General features: G+C 36.6%; 1 protein-coding gene across 1 annotated transcript in view; it reads right to left on the bottom strand.

Moving 5' to 3' along the window:
* Positions 1-1166: 1166 nt before the first annotated feature.
* The window catches only part of LOC140243072 (2-oxoisovalerate dehydrogenase subunit beta, mitochondrial-like), a 71510-nt gene continuing 54726 nt past the window's right edge, over positions 1167-17950 (bottom strand). Inside the window, exon 11 of the mRNA XM_072322808.1 lies at positions 1167-2339. The gene's annotated coding sequence lies outside the window, so the exon portion shown is untranslated. The remainder of the gene's footprint in view (positions 2340-17950) is intronic.

The raw sequence follows: 17950 nt of genomic DNA, 5'->3' as shown, positions 1-17950 counted from the left end.
TGTATCTTATATAAAACATTTATAATACACCATGGAAGTAAAAAATGAGCACTTTCTTGTACGATGTACAGACCACATACAACACACTCTATCTCCCTTTCCACATGAAGCAAATTGACAATACAGATGTGCCTCTAATATCTTGTACACTATCAGGTAATATAGAAAACACAGCATATATGTTCCATATGTACATCAGAGACACCAATTTCAAACACCATTTATGGCATGACCACTTCTAGCCCATTTTACCAATACATACCATACACAATGTACTTTTCTACAGATAGATCTCAGCAACACTTCTGGCAAAAAAAAAAAAAATGCACATAATTCTCTGTCTATTCATTATGATCTGAATATATAACAAATTTTCACATTTACCTCAAGACTCACAAAATGAGTCATAGAGAAATGAAGCACTTCAACCAAACTTTTGATCACATCAAGAAAAAAGACTGTATTTGCTGATTTATATCAAGCCTTGCACCACATATTATGCAGTTGTTTCTTATATACTTACTGAAAACAAAGAGAACAAGAGGTTTTTATATCTGAAAGGTTACAGAATTATACCATTAGGGAAGACGGAAGCATATTCCTAGCATTAAGGCTACACATTTTAGAATTACAGCTTTTGTTGTTGTCTTACTTCATGGTACTTTGTTTCCCCTAGTTACCAAATGTATCCACAGATGTTTCTAAAACAGAATCGACAATTCAAACAGGTTAACAACATGCAGTTTTTCTCAAGAAATAAAGCACCCATTTATACTTTTCTTCCAGATCATTTTCTTCCATTTTGTTCTACATATCTTGTCTGCGGCAGCTGCCTTATATGAAGAAATCAATATCCCATCAAAACAATACTGCACATACGTCACCTTCACACACGTCATGTACAAATAAAATATTGAGACTTAAGGGCTTTTTACACTTGTAAAATTTTGCTTAGCCCCGGACCAACGGTGGGGCTAAGGGGGGGCCTTAGCCCCACCGTTGGTACGGGACTATCCTTAGCCCACTTTCTGTTTACACTCGTTTTTGCCAAAGTGGGCTAGCCCCACCGATAGTACGGTACTATCTGGCCCTGCAAAATAGCAGGGGTTAGCACCGCAATTGCGGTGCTAGCACCGCAATTGCGGTGCCAAGCAAGTGAGTGTAAACAGAACGAAAAAATAATCCTGGGCTAAGCGACGGAGACGAAGTCCGACCCTCAATGACCAATCAGAAACGAGGTAATCAAGTGCTGCCGGTGCGTGCGTGTACGTGTACAGTACACAGCGTAATAATGAATATTCATGTGGTTTGGAAAGTCCTGGGCTAAGAAATACGAGTGTAAAAAGGTCAGTTTTCTCCTTAGCCCCGGACAAGAGATAGTACGGGACTAATTGGCGAGTGTAAAAAGCTGAAAAAATTGGTACGGGACTAACTCTATGTACATAACAGAACCTATTGTACTTCCCACGAAATGTGGGATTAAACAAGGTGGCAATGATGTTGACACTGAATACCACTTCACAAGTTTGTAGACAAAGAGAAAAATCCAGTCGTTTACACGAGATGGGATACAACTGTACTCATTTTCATGTCAAGCGGTTGCATATCTTTGTCTTTTCATATCACATGGAATTTACTTGCTGACAAATGAATTTTCATTGGGTATAGCTGAGACATGGTACAAAATTGAATACTGCTGCAAATTTAATACCAGTAACTTCCAGCATTAAGATGGACGTGACTTGAATGACTGGTGTTGTGACTTTAACTTTGAAACAACTCCCTAAACCTGATGAAGAGGATTGGAGAAGATTTGTGCCGCATTTAATGCTTACGTAGTGATCTCTGACTGCACTTGTTACTCTAACAAATCTTGTAGAAATGTAAGGTGATTTGAAAAGTCGGATGAATATGTGAAATAGGTTCAAAACATTTTTCCCCTTCATTCAGCAGTGAATCCAAGTCAGAGTATTGACCACAGAGGTATTATTAATATGTTTTCTTGAAGAACAGTCACTACAAATGGAAGAGGTTTTCCTTTTCAAAACAACCTATAATGAAACAGCGATGTGGAGAAAAATAAAATAAATGTACAATTATGAAAAATATAACTCTCTTATACTCTCTCTCCATCCCTCCACACAGAAAAATGGATAGCAGAAAGTTTACAAAGTCAGTCCTTACATCAGTTCAATGTTTGGGTTTTTTTTTTCTTGTGAGTAAAACTTTTCCATGACGTGATACTATGATGTGTGGACCCTTAGACTATAGCTGTAGACTCAAATGATTTTAGCATGCTTGACTTCCTTCAGAGATGGATGTTGGCTGTGTGAGGAGATCTGCATGTGAATTGAAACAAACACAAAGCCATAGGAATTAATCACACTGCACACTTGATGATCCAATCCACATCATAAAACTACTGCACTCGTTGTTTCCATTTCAGAGTAACTCACAAAAATCACTTTTGAAATGGATGCAATAATGGAAACAGTACAGAAGTCAAATACAGATATCAATGAAGAAGAAAAAAAAAACGCAAAATTTATGACAATTTTAGTATAATATGAACATTAACAAGCAACATGGCATCATAAGGACACTATATACTAATTATCAGCAATTATGTAATGTTATCTGAAGTTCTTCTTTTTATTTTTTGAAATTATAATCTCCTTGATTTCAACATTTCCTGAAAGAAGAATACTGTCATTGACCAAGCCATAATCATGATGTGAAAAATGTGACGTCTTCCTCTTTCATTTCTTGTCAATAAAAATTGTCCATGTACTCATACAAGCTATTAAAAATAAACATGGTCTTTCGAGAGTACAAGAAACAAAGGCATATTCGGAAATCAGGGTCATGACTGAATAACCATTGAGGTTTGCGTAGGTGGTAATGATATACGATATATGAAAGAAGTTTCACTTTCATTCAAATGTTCTTCAAGTTCTTTGTTACATGGTCAAATGCTGCAAATTTATGTTGTATTCACTGATCTGCTCTTTTTATATCACTTTCATCATAGAGAGTGAGAGAGACGCCAGCACTTAAATTTCCTGCTCCGGCACTCAATAAAAGCATCCTGCTTCTTTCCCATGTAAGGAGAAGGAAGGCCATCAATGTCATCATTATAAATGGCCTCACATAAGCCTGTTTCATCTATGTACTCTTTGCTGGTGCGTTTGCAATTTACCTAAAGGATACAACAGCCCACAAGTACATATATACAATGTGCTGGCTCACACAGGCCGACGTTTACAATTTTGGGCTGTTGTGTTGTTGGTGGGAAACACTGATATTGATATATTGGTTCATTCATGGAAAGAAACAGGTTGAGATCTTGAACATGACCTGACCACTGAGAGCAACTTTCTCTGTTTGTGTAGAACACTGTTTAGCACAATTTGCGGAGTGTTTACTTGACCTGTTTTTTAGCATATGATAGGGACTGGGAATTGGGTTATAGTTGTACTAGACATTATTTTAAAAGGGACATAGAATTGGGTCATACTAGACATTATTTTAAAGACAAGTCTAAACAATCTGCTTCAGGACATATTTAGAATTACACTTTCCCCAACTTCAGAGTCATTTCGATAGAGCTGTAGGGTAGTAGCATCACTATCACTAACACTTTCATTTTTCTCTCTAGTCACTCTAGACTTGGTTTTGGCCATCCTCACTGGCTTGCTTTTGAACTCTGACCATATCCACTCAAGGTTTAACTCCAAGAATGTTTTTATGACCAACCACTCCTGTCCACTCTTTAGCGACCACTCATTCTTCATAAATTCCTTGTGAACATCATTTCACCTCCAGCCACTTCTTGTGTTGCCATAGCAATGCAAGATGGACTCAGCTTTCCATCAATTACATGTATTCTTTCCATCCACTTCTCCAAGAAATTTCCCATGCTTTTCTACAACTTCTCCTTGAATGTTAATTCACTAATTCACTCTGGAAGTGTACACTTTTCAACAAACTTTCCACACAAAAACATGTCCACGTCAAGTCATCAACTCACTCATCATCCCACTCTCCTGTCTTTGGATTCACAAACTCTACACTCCCCCCTCTCTCTCATTCACTAATTTCCATCTTTAATTTGCCTTTTTCACTCATTACATAATAGAATATGTACAAATTTCATACACAGGAATCAGTTGTGCTGTGTTATCTACACACAGGAAAGTGCAAATAATATCAAAAGTTAACTCCAAGGACCACTTTCTCCTCACATCAACTCTAATCACGGTTCAGAAGCGCAAAGTTATTTGACATTCTGCAAATTCAATATTGAACGGTAAGTATGATAAAAATAATTCTTTTACACATTTTCCCATCAAGCCAATTCCTACTATCCTTTAAACTACATCCCTTTTCTTGATCAAAGCGTGGTTGCAGTCAACAATTACTATCAAGTGAATGAATGGCACAATTCTATAACTTTCCCATTCTATGTCAGATCTTGATGAACTTGTGCTATTCTGTTCATCTAATTTCACTCTATTCAATAAATCAACTGAGCTGATGGTGTGCCATTGATTTGTCTGTGAAGTCCTCTGCTAAAAAAAGAAAAGGCTAGAAAGAAAAGCAACACTGATGGAAAACCCAGGGCCCCATTTTATAAAAGATGTTGTGATATGATAGCAACTTTTGCTGGAATGGCAACTTCCAATAGCAGCAGCCAATCGGGAAGTTGGATTCTTGTCGTTACCATGGCAATTGCCATTCCATCAAGAGTTGCTATCATGTTAAGTTTTTTTTTTTTTTTTTTATATGAAATAAGGCCCAGAATGCATGAAATGTGTTGAAATCTACAGATTCTACATCATGTACAACAAAACTGTGCCAACATATCTCACTCCACCTTTGGACCACATTGTGTTTCATATGTTGAGAGCTGTATTGTTACCAGGCATAGAAAAATTCAAGGTCAATCATATAATAGATTCTCTCTGATAGGACAAGCTCAAACACGCCGAAGTAAGTCAACAAAAATGAAATTACATGACTACATCACTTGAGATGCCAAGTTTTGATCTGTGAAAAGTAAACAATAAAAGGTAAGAAAACTGGGACATTTGATCTGGTTGAAGGCGTACAGGTAAAACATCTGCCAAACGAAAACTCCACAGAGTATGTGTGATCCCACTTTCATAATTTACAGGCAGACCAGAGCTACTGTAGAAGTGGAAATTTTTGCGGTGTTGAAATTTTTGCGCATTTCGCGCAACCAGAAACTAGCACGAAAATGAAAGCACGCAAATACTTTTGCTTGCCATATGTTTCAGTAGTTGATGTCTTGATTCCGCGGAATTAAAAACATGCAAAACTCTTATTGCTGGGCTGGGCGTGAAAATTAAGTCGCACAAAAATATCCACTTTTACAGTACTCTGGTAGATCTGCACTGAGTTGCCTTGATGAGAGAATATGAAACACTTTGCGGCAGATCAAATCTGCAGTTCTATATACATCCACTCTGACACGTGGGTTACTGTTGGATTTATTCAACACCAGAAATGGATAAATGTTGTGTGGCAGCAACATATTCCTGCATGTTGCTGGGCTTGTTACGTATGTGATTGTGTTGCTTTGCAGATGTAAGTTGTATTCCTATTCAGCATGGTTTGACAGCAAAAGTTTGGTAAACCCTCACTCAAAACCTAAAACTTAATACTGAACTTCAAGCCAAATTATGTAATTGGAAAGGGCTTTTCACATTGAGAGTGAAAGAGTGTGACATCACAAAAATTGTGACATTTCAGCAAACTCTGTTACACAACCATACCAAATAGTGGTCTGAAGCACTGCCAGAAAAATTGTCCAGGGGGAGTGCCATTTTGCAAACTCTGGGTGAAGATGTTAGATAGTGAAGAAAACATTTTTTGACCAGTCATTATGAATATTCATTTCAGCAAGTTGACAATGTCATGCTCTCACAATTTCTTATTCATTTCATATACAGAAATGACAAAAATCTCATATTTCAGATGTATAAATATATAACTTGCCTTAAAGCCACCCCCCAAAAAACAACAACAACAACAACATGTTTACTCTGATGTATCTTGCTATGGGAGCAAGCTTTTATTTCTATTAGCTAAAATTTTTTTCATATATAACATACATACAAAAATTGTGAGGGTTTGACATCATCAACTCACTCATTTGAATATTCATAAGGACTGGTCAAGAAATGTTTTTTGAAAAAGTGTGAAATTTCAAAATGTCACAACTTCCTTATTTCTTATCCAATTTATGTCATTTTTGTATCATTCTGTAGGGAATATTTTCCCTTCTCTTTTGAAGTTTATTTACTTTTGATTTACTTTTGGGGTAGATTTCCCCTTTAATTGCACCATACATAAACGTGCAGACAGTGTACAAAATGCTTATCACTGCACTGACTCTTGGCAAATTACGTGTGAGGACCACAGGAAAGCTGAATACTAATGTCTTAATCAGCAATTAATTCCTCTCTGTCTCTAGAAAGTTCACTAGGGTTTGTTGTTGTTGTATTTTTATAGCTTACATAGTAATCATCTATGTACACAGGTAAAATTAGGCTTTACTTCTCACCTATAAAAACTGCATTTCGTTGGCTGAGAATCAGAAGGGCTTCATCGCACTTTTGGGGTGTAATGAGTTTTTGGTATCATATTGTAGAGCTTTATATCCCCTACATTATAGTGTAAATTTTTGAATTATTTCTATTTAAAAAAAAAATGCTAAACAATAAAACCACATGGATGCTTGTTTACTCTATTTTTGGAACAGTGCTAATACATCTACCCAGTTTTGAATGAATGAACTTTCTATTACATGAAAATTGATTGTTTCGTGTTTACTTATGCTCAAATCTTAGAATGCCATAACGCCCTTATAGTTCTCAGCTAACAATCTAATACATAATTACATGTAATAAGGATGTGGTGTTAACAACTGGAATGGATGGAGACACCATTAGTAGTATCTGTAGATAAAAAGCCTGTCATATTTGAAGTATATTGGAAGAAGATTGTTGTCCACATCAACTGCAAACTGTGTTAAGATAAAGAATGCATATGAAATATATCCAGCAATTCTCCCTGTTTCCTATACAGTTTTTAAACTACAAATTGCAAGTACTTTTTACACTAATTTTTTTGCAAGAGCATTTTTTGACAAACATTTCCTTCTTTCAACATTTCTCTAGCTGGGTAACTTGATCTCAGAATTTCCTGGAGAGCACTATCAAAACACAGTTAATTACATACGGAAATAATCATGTTTTTATTAGAATTTCATTGACTTTTGACCAGTAAGTCTTAAAACAAACAAAATACAGTACGCTGCATGTAGGCCCTACTATTGAATCCTCTGCAAAACCAAAATTGAAATCATTTCAAAAGATTGCAGTATGCTGTGTGATGTCATCATTTTATGAATCCCTCGTTCATGGTTGAGAAAACCTGCATCCATGGGAAGAGTTTTCTTGGCAAAGCTCTCAAGAGCATTTATTTCTGTTCATAGAGACATCTCATGTTGCAGCTAATATTATGACTACATCACCATGTCTACAATAAATTCCTTATGCAATGATGCCCAATATACTTGTCTTGCGAAAACATATTAAACCTTAATTAAGATTTAGAAAAAAAATCTGTGTCATCTCATGTCCAATTGCCATGAAACTAAACAGAGTTTTCACTGCTCCATTTGTGTGATATCACTCGATCAACTACACAACTGAAAATGACAGAGTTGCATTTCCCTTTAAATGATGATTGGTGACACTATGTGCATTCTTGCACCTGTTTTATGTATGAAGGAAGTACAAGCTATATCTGATGTTCATGAAGGTCATCTATTCATCTCATACACAACATGCTGATATGGATTCGTACTGGACACATGCCATATGCTTGCGATAACCCCATTTTGTGTAGGAATCCCCAGTCAATTCAGTTGTCCTATATCCTGTGTTTTACAGTAGGTGTATTCAGTATCAAAGAACATGCATATGTGCAATCACTGCTGAATTAAGTTTATTTGATTCCATGCAGGTGAATTTTATTTGTGCCTAGAGAAAGCTTGTCCTGCACAGAATTTGACACACCTAGGCACCAACCTATTCACAGAAATCCTAGTGCATTAATAAGCATTTCTAACACATCAGAAAATTTGATGGAGACTATGCATTATAAATGTTTATGAGTGCAGATTGAAGAAAGAGGCATGAAGTGACGGCCTTGATACGACAGATGAAAATTTCACTAAGAGGCATAATTTACCATTTGCAGATACACATGTAGAAACAAAAACACAGCATTAGTGCTTTAAAATAGTTCTAAAATGTGAGTTAGGGATAGAAAAAACCACTGTAAAAAATATGAATCAATAAAATTGGTCAACGTTAAGTGTTGGTAAATATACAAAATATGAACACTAGTTATAACAGAAATGTTTCCAGACTGAACCATCTACAGTTACAGTTTATGAGAAAAATACAGATATCTCCTTATATTTTAGGCTTTATTGTGAAATTTTTATATGACAGGATGTTTAGTGATGCAACTGACCTACACATATATGCATCAAAAGTGATATCTTGAACATTTTTAAATCACTGCTCCCAAAGGTAAACAGGACCTTTCAAGGACCAATGTCATGCAATTTCATGTTGGCTTGCACTGACTTAAAATATCCTGAACAACATTTATATGGCCAAAAAAACCCCAACAACTTAAAATGTGCAGAATATTTCATATATTTACTACTATTTACTTCAGTAACGTGCAAGCCCACAAAAGAACCTTCTAAACCAAGATTCTGCCAATGATGTTAACTGTCACTCAATGCTAACATATTAATATCATTGACAAAAGACATTGAAATGCACCTACCCCTAGACTGAGCATATAACTTGTTTCCATGCAATGTCTTTTGTTATCAAATTCATGTTGGCGCTTCACGTGAAGCAGTGATTGACAGATGACTGACACATGTCACCAACTATGTTGGTTTGAAAGATCCAAAAAAAAAAAAAAAATGGGCAAATCCATGTAATCTGAAAAAAAAAAAATTGGAAAAAAAAATCATTACAAGCTATGGACAATACATATTTAGATATTCTTTTAGCCACATCAGTGATGATTAGGGTATCATAAATCGCCACAAGTCAATATGCATGATTTGCATTGCACAGGTCCTTTAATCTACTGACTGACGAAACATTCACCCAGGATTAAATACACAGTAAACCCAGCTCCCGCATGCCCTGGGTTAATGACTGTCTATTCCATTCGCAGCACTGGTACCATGTCATTTGCAAGTGTCTCACGACAAACACCCTGTTGGCTTGTCAACAAGTCACCCTGAATGGCAGGCGGTGCACTTGGCTGACTCCGGGATCTCTTTATAGAGGCGAAGCGAAATCATTCTGTCATGCTTGGCTGGGCAGCCTTTCATTTCCTTGTGAGATGCGAAAGAATGCCAAAATGAAAAGGCAGACTCCTCTGCAGGGCTCTTGCAGCACGGCCTATCAGATAGGAGAAAACCTCTTGTACAGACATCTACTAACTTTCTGGTACTTTTATGATTGGGCATCGGTCTCGCAAAGGGTTTGTGGGGATGCTCTCAAATTTTTTGCCCAACATTTGGATCAAATGAATCGTGAAAGACAGACTGACAGAAATAATCAGACTTCCAAAATATTGCTGCTTGATATCAATTCCCTCATTTTCCAGACTACCTATGAGGCATATTGTAAAGAAAATTAGTGGATATTACGAGCATTATTGTAAAGAAAATTAGTGGATATTACGAGCATAATTACTCTGATGCAACGTACTAATGGCCAAATTCCCCACTTGCCAGCAATAAAACAAGCAGAAAAAGAAAAAAATAAAACATTTTAAGATACCCCGAAGATTGTTTCCTTCTCACCAAAATGGACCGCTTGATAGATAAAACAGACCTCTTCAAGCCAACAGACTGCAAGACAAGATAACCCCTCCTATTACTGTACATGTACATGCAGGTATGCCTTATCTCTTCCCTTTCAAATGGTTTTGCATTCTGGTTAAAGGGTTTGGAAACATACTTGTATTTCATGGTCATCAAGTGATTATTTCTTGTAAGTCTAAAAGAAAAAGATTGATCATGTTTTCCTAAAACTTGTGAGAACAATGTACAGTTCTGCATTTCATGCAAGCTTTGCTGTTTTGTTCTGTACACGAGGTTTAAAATGCCATCTATTAATTAAAGCATTCCTCATACAGGTGGCTTACAGTTTTCCCTTTTATCATTTACCTTGATGAAGCTTGGAAAGAATGGAATCAGTGGAGGGGAGGTACAATTATATGTAAATGTGCACAAACAACATGAACATTGCAAACAAGATGAACAATGTTAATCGTATTTGCATGAGTGGAGAAAACAACAGTATTTGCAGTGTATTGTTGGTGCGTGATAGTCCCATCAGCAGCAGCCTTGCTGCAGGGTAAACTTACCTCCACACAACACAGTGGAAACATAAAAGCAAGCTTGACTGGTTCATATCTTTTTACTGGTCACGGTTTGGAGCTAGAGCAGCAAAGCGGAATGGGGACGAAAACTTTGCTTATTATGATCCGCTGACAGGATCAAAACACCATCTGGTATTGAGGGAGGGGATGGGGGGGGGGGAATGGCAAAGTCAAATCAGGAAAATAGAACGTGTCTATGACATCCCATAGTGAAATAGAATCACAGTATCTTGAGATACATTACTAGTAATATGATTTTTGTGCAAATGCATGTATGGATATATGCTGGTATGCATATAAGACGTATCATCAAATTGAGCGAGAAACTAGAGATATAACGTTGCTATACTGACAGTTTTATGAACAATTTATGTATATGTGAATATGCACATATATACACACATATAAATATACTCAATTATACATACACACAAACATACAGAAATACATATATTTGTACATACATACATACAGACACACATTAATGCATTTATCATAGAGATGTAATATATCACAAGCTTTAATATTGAAACTACTTCAGAAAGAGCAAAATCTCAAAGCATAAGATTTGGTAGTCTCATTTTCATCAGGTTAGACCTTAATTTGACTACTTCAGTAGTTACCTAACCTGGGAAAGTATAATTAACTAGATAACATATTTGATCGAATGAATTATAAAAGCAACTTTGGCTTGCCTCTCCTTAAAATTTTGTATTTCTTTATTCATAGCTATACTAAATAGTGCTTTTTAGCAGTAACATAGATTCACTTCTCCATGAAAGGTGATAGGAAACTTGATTACGCTGACACATCTTGGAGAAGAAAACAATCAAGGCAAGACTTATTTCATCCCTTATTGCTTTCCTTAAAAAAAAAAAAAAATCTACTTTGTTAGTACTTAGCTCAGATTGATTACTTTCCTCATTGAATAAGTTGCCATGAATGCAGACCAAGGTCAAACTGCTTCCCAATCGGCAGCAAAACACGACATCATTTTACACATCCACACTGTCTCTTCTTACAATCAAAGTACCTGCAACATTATGTCTGGTCATGATATGACTCGGGTTCCCTTACTAACTTGAGCCGAAAAAAGCTTCCCCCTTTAAGGGGAAATCCAGTCCAAATATAAGTTAGTCTTCTAAAAAAAAAAGAGTAAAATCTTACGAGTTCAATGGTAAAGATTTGACTGAAATTGCATGAAAGATAAAGAAGTTATTACATCTTGAAGTTTTGCTAATTTCTGCAAAGCAGTTCTTGTACAGTGGATATGAATATGCAAATGAGTGAGCTAACCATGTCATACCCTCACAATTTTCCACTGATTGTGTACAAAAAATTATGACAAAAATTCAATGTTTCTGTCATTGAAATCTGAAACGTGATGTTATTTCTGGGTTAAATAACTTTGAAATAGGGATCAGTTAACAAGATTTAAGCCTCAGGCATAATTGCATTTAAATGAAAAACTGGAAATTTCAAAATTTTATGTGTATATCATGTGGCAAATTGTGAGGGGATGACATGCTTGCTTTGCCATTTGCCTATTCATATTGACCATTCAACTGCTTCCTGAAAAAATTAGCGAAACTTTGAAATGCCATAACTTCCTTATTTTTAACCCGATTTCCATCAAAATCTTACTGTTGAACTCGTAGTGTTTTATTCTTTCTTATCAGACTAACTTAAATTTAGACCGGATTTCCCCTTTAAACAACTTCAATGGACAAGATTTGAATGATTGACAAAGTGCCTGCAATTCTATATGGATGATGGCTGGAAGGGCAAGGAACACTTTGAATGTTCCTTTCGAAGAGCATAAAGCATTATCAAGCAAGTATGTTTATCCCGTTCCTGACCTTATGGGAACCTGATATACCAGGTTCCCGTGGAGTCAACTGATATATGGGAACCTTGTATACCAGGTTCTCAAAATGTAGACAAAAGTGCCTGCATTTGTGGCCTAAATTCATGTATATTTGTGTCATGCTGCCAAAAATATGGCGTTGATAGGAAAATTAGTTTCTTATATCAATATTTGTTCTCTTTCTGTATGAAAACTGCATGTATCACAGCATCAGTTTTTTTTTTTTCTCAATGCTGAGTGCCCTCGTTTTGCCATAAAATTTGTATGAAGATGTACATAGCAATCAAGGCAGAGCTTAGTAAAGTTTAGTCTTCACTAGCCCCATTCAGGTGCTCTTTTATGTAGAAGAAAAGAGGTTGCGGGCCATCAGAGCACGTTCTATTCATACCTCACACCCGATTGATATCTTCATTGTTCAATGGCACATGTAGTTGACCGATGAAAGGGGATAAATGTACTACTTCACTGCTTTCACAAGGATAGATTACCAACCTGCTCATTTTCTATCAAACTGCAAAAAGAATCTTGTTTGGGGGCAGTTGAAGGCTCTCAGAAAATTGTAGGAGAATGGATTAATTCCTCACACTAAGTTGGGAGATTTATGACCTCACCAAAGCAAAACATCAAACCTGACATATATCTTTGGGTAATCCAGACATCAGAAGCTATCATCTACTGTAAAACCAGAACTTTTTTTTTTTTTTTTTTTTTTTTGGTGCATGAGACTTTTGCAACTTCCACAAGGAGCTAAGATTTGTGCAAGTAAAATGCACACAAACATTTTTTTTTTCTACATAACACATTACATGCCAGTGGCAATTCGTGAAAGTTTCATGCCGTGAGAAAGGCAGTTGGCTCCAATTCACAATAGTTTCATGCTGCAAATGTTTCAGGTTTTACAGTATTCTAGATTTTCAAACCCCGAGGTTTGACACAGTGTACATTCCTAAAAAAACAAAAGTTATCCCCTTAGTATGACCTATCCCATGTACTTTGATGATATACATTGCATACAATCTGTACAATATGTATGTGTACATTTAAAAAACTGAAGAGATTATGGCACAGAAGATTCAAAATGTCATATTTCAACAGTTTTTGATACAGCTGTGGTACACTATATTGTACATCTAGAAGGTCTTTGACAAAGGCTAAAACCTCTTCTACCCAATATGTACCAAACTGTACTGTGTAATGCTTTTACTTTTCAGTGCTGCATGGAATACAAACTTTGTATATATATATTTATGCTGATGATGATAAACAGCATTTCCATAATATAGCACCATTTTGTCTGAAAACAACATTCAAAGGATCATACATACACATTATCAATAACGTGGGTGGTAAAGACAGGTCTTTATTTCAGATTTCAAGGTTCTAACAATCCTTAAGTTGGACTGATTGAAGGAGTTCCATAGATGTGGAGCAACCAAAGAGAAGGCTCTATTCTTTCTTTAAGTGGGTCTAAGGCACTTTATCCTGGAGCCTGTTTGCTGGGACTTGATTTGAGCATCTTGCCCTTCCCCTCTCCTCTTTAAAAGATCCTGTTTACCTTTGGGAACAGCAATTTAAAGAAAATGTTCAAGATATCACTTTTGATGCATATCTGTAGGGAAGTTGTATCACAAAACATCCTACCATATAATATTTTTGCAATAAAGCCTAAAATATATGTACAGATATCACTGTTTTTCTCATTAAACCATAACTGTAGATGGTTTAATCTGGAAACACATTCATTATAACTATTGTTCACATTTTGTATACTTAATAACACTTAACATCGATCATACTGGTTCAAATTTTTACATTGGTTGTTTCTATCCCTAACTCACTGGGTTTTTATTTCATCTGCAAATAGTAAATTAAGCCTTTAAACCAATCAATTCAAAACAGTGCTCAGTCAAGGGACAAACGTAACTTTGTGGACGGGAAATTGGCTCGAGTTTGGCCAAGGTTTTGGCTATCTCCACCCTGCACCTTGAGCGCCTTGAGCCACACACACACACACACACACACACACACACACACACACAAATGGGGGTGAAACATCCTAACCTATTGCTGTGAACAGGTGACCGTCCACCCACTTTCCGTTGATTCACACAGTAGCTGCTATCACCCCCGGCCAGGCTCACACCCCAAGAGGCACCCAGTACTAAGAGGCCCCCCAAGGTCACACTCTACCTTTTAAAAAAGGTTCTCTCTTCACTTCTCTTGATCAAAGTTGGCCTCCTTCTATGCTTGGTTGAATTTGCTTACTGTTTTTAAAAGGAGAATGAAACCAAAATATATATTTGATTTGATGGCATCCAGCAAAATCAGCAGAACACATCAGCAAAGTTTGAGGATAATTGGACAATATGTTCAAATAAAGTTATGAATTTTAAAAGTTACAGCACAGCCAAGCTGGATGGGAAGACTAAAAAAAAACTTTGTGATGTCACATACAAGTGTATCATGTACAACAGTACAGAGAAATTATTAAGAAAATTTAACACATTTTCTCTCATCTAGCAAAACAAAAGAGCACTTGACTTTCCTCTTTCAAAAAACAGGGGGAATGATATTACCCTAATGTCAGTCTTAAGTCAAGGGAATGTGTACTTTCCATAAAAATTGAATTTGGGGGAATTCTCTTTACATATTTATGTAGCTGTACATATGTGATGTCAAGAGCTATAGTAGTATTTTCCAGCGATGGCTGCACTGAAACTTCAAAAATTCATAACTTTTCAATGGATTGTCATATGTACCTCACTGATGTGTTTTACTAATGTTGCTGCATTCATGCAATTGACATATATTTGGGTTTTATTTTTCTTTAGGGAATTGGTTTTTAGATGTTATCCTATGATTTCTTTGCTTGTAAATATGCTTTACTTCCGAATAAATGTTATTCTTGGCAAACTAGAAATGTTGCTATCTACCATCTACAAAGATTATACTGAGCAGGGAGGTGAGAAGAACCTTCCTGTACTGAGCAATGTTGTACATCACTCTACACATTTTCCAAACTCGGCAGTCAACTGTGGTGCAGTTGTCCAAGTTTTGCTGCCACCTAATCTTGCCTAAAGCTGATTTCAAAGAGATTCAGAGATTCCTTTTAGTACTGTTGTATCAAAACGGATTTGTTATGCTGTATCTAAACACAGTGTCTTTACATTCATCTCGCATTGAAGTGTGAATAGAATTAGGGGTGGAACAGAGTGCTTTGAGCCTTAATTCCTTTTTCAATGGCGTGTATACTGGAAAAGCAACTTAATGCAGCGACCATGCATGTCATCATAAACATTACCCTACAATGTAGATGTTGAATCCCCAATCCCCATTGAGGAAACCTAGTAGATCGACAGTCAGAATTTGGACAGTATTTCAGAAAAAAGATCATTTAAATCCACAAATTTAGCCCAATTGAACTATTTTTATTTATGGACTGATAATGCATACCGGCAGGTACAATGTACATACACTGTACTCTGCATTACTAAAATATACTATTACACCTGTTTTTGCGAAGCACTATTCAAGTCTTGGTGAATAATGTCTAAATTTGTTTCTCATAACAGCCCCAGTCAGGACCTGTGTAAATATTATATATTTAATGCCCTCCTGTTGTCCTTCGGCATTATGTGACGGATACCAGTGTCTATATGGTTGCCTGCCATTGAATGCAAATATTAGGCATGTTTAGCTGAACAGTGCCATGGTGTCAGTGGAATGACAGTGAATGATCACATGTGGGATGGTGCAAGATTTCATTTCAGGAGAAAGATAGGGGAAGTCTATTCAAGGAGGAAACGAGAGTTGAATAGTGTGGCTCATCTTTCACCAAGTGTGAAGTCTTGTTCCGTTACATGAGTAGAGACCTTGGTATAGTATTTGTTTTTACACAACACCATGGACTTTTGAACTGATGTGGTAAACACTGATTCCTGAAAACAGTACAGAAATGGCAACCATTTTGCACAAAAGACAAATGGTCTTACAATATATTGTGACATAGTTTTACGCAATAGCAATCATTATAAGTTTGTTGTTGACAGTACACCCTTGTAACTGGCTATGACAGTGTGTGGCAAAGGTTTCACATTGTTTTGCAACACAGTCAGGAACAAAATTAAGACATTGCTTGAGTAGTTGTTGACAGTAAAATGAGTGACTGAATGCGTGCTTGTAACTTCCTTGAGTGCATGAAGCAAAGGCATGTGTGTATTGTGACGTCAGAGACATGCAATGGTGTAGAAACTCTGCAGTTGATTTTTAAAGAGCAAGTATAAATAAATGTAAATGGTGACCATAGCTGTGCAATATCCAAATTGCTCGACATATATTGCACACTCTACAGCAACACTGTGCAATGATACTTTTAACTGCATGTGACGTAATGGGCAATTGACCAATCAGATAGCTAGAATCTTGTAGATGTTGCATACTAAATATACCATGGTTGTGTCACAGCTATGCATGTCTTACTCAACACATTGCCTGCTAGAACATGGCCAATCATGTATAAAGTCTATGGAGACTTGAGAATCTTGTAGGGACAGATCTGCAGTTAGTAAGGTAGTTAGTTAGTTAGTTAGTCAGTTGGTCAGTCGGCTAGTTAGTTAGTAAGTTAATTTGTTTGTCTGTTGTTTACTTGTCTGTCTGTTTTCATTTTCCATCTGACAAGATTGCTGGACAGCCCATATGCAGCTGCACTAGCTGGGCCCTGTTGCATAACAAGATGCAATCAAACATAAGTGAAAAAGATCAAGCATAAGTCAGACTGATATTAGCCAATCACAATTGAGTAATCAAACACCTATGTTTGATTTCCTGGCTTACGTTAGATCTCCACTTTTATGCAACAGGGCCCTGGTCTTCCATCACGTCCAGTTGTGAGTTCTTGGGGTGGACCACTTCATTGGGCTACTGTATGCATGGCTCTTGCTCTTTGCGATGAATGATTGGAGCAAGATCTTTTAAGTGTGTGGGTTGTGATTCTCTCATCCCTCATCTCAGATCTTTCTTGGAAGAGGAGTATTTTGCATGGCAGGGTGATAGTGCACATCGCAGTTTGTTGTGTGTATGTGGTAGCTCGACAAGGAAATAGGAGAAGGTTTGTAAGAGGCGAACTAGGGTGATGAAAGTACGTGGTACGAAGAATAGTGACTTGCGACAACTATCCTCTATATTTGAAACTCACTGCTATTTGCTATGCAACACACAATCTTCTTATGATGCAAATCTTCCTTTAAAGGAACTGTTTACCATTGGGAATGGCGATTTCAAAGATGTTCGAGTTATTACATTTGATGCATATGTGTAGGTCAGTTGTATCACAAAACATCCTACCATAAAAAAAATTTGCATTAAAGTGAAAACAAAGTTCTGGTAAGGGCTTGAGAACCCGTCTGGCACCATTTCATATTTGCTTGCAATATATCGAAAGAGTCTACAAAGAAACTTACCTGGCTGATGCGGTTTGCCGGAATGATGAGTCGTTTTGGTGTATTTTGAGAAAAATAATTAAAGTCGGTAGACCGACTTTTATTCCAGAAGGCTCAAGACTAACTC

This window comes from Diadema setosum, chromosome 19, assembly GCF_964275005.1.
Source record: "Diadema setosum chromosome 19, eeDiaSeto1, whole genome shotgun sequence".
NCBI lineage: Eukaryota > Metazoa > Echinodermata > Echinoidea > Diadematoida > Diadematidae > Diadema > Diadema setosum.
This window is presented reverse-complemented; position numbering and strand designations above follow the sequence as displayed.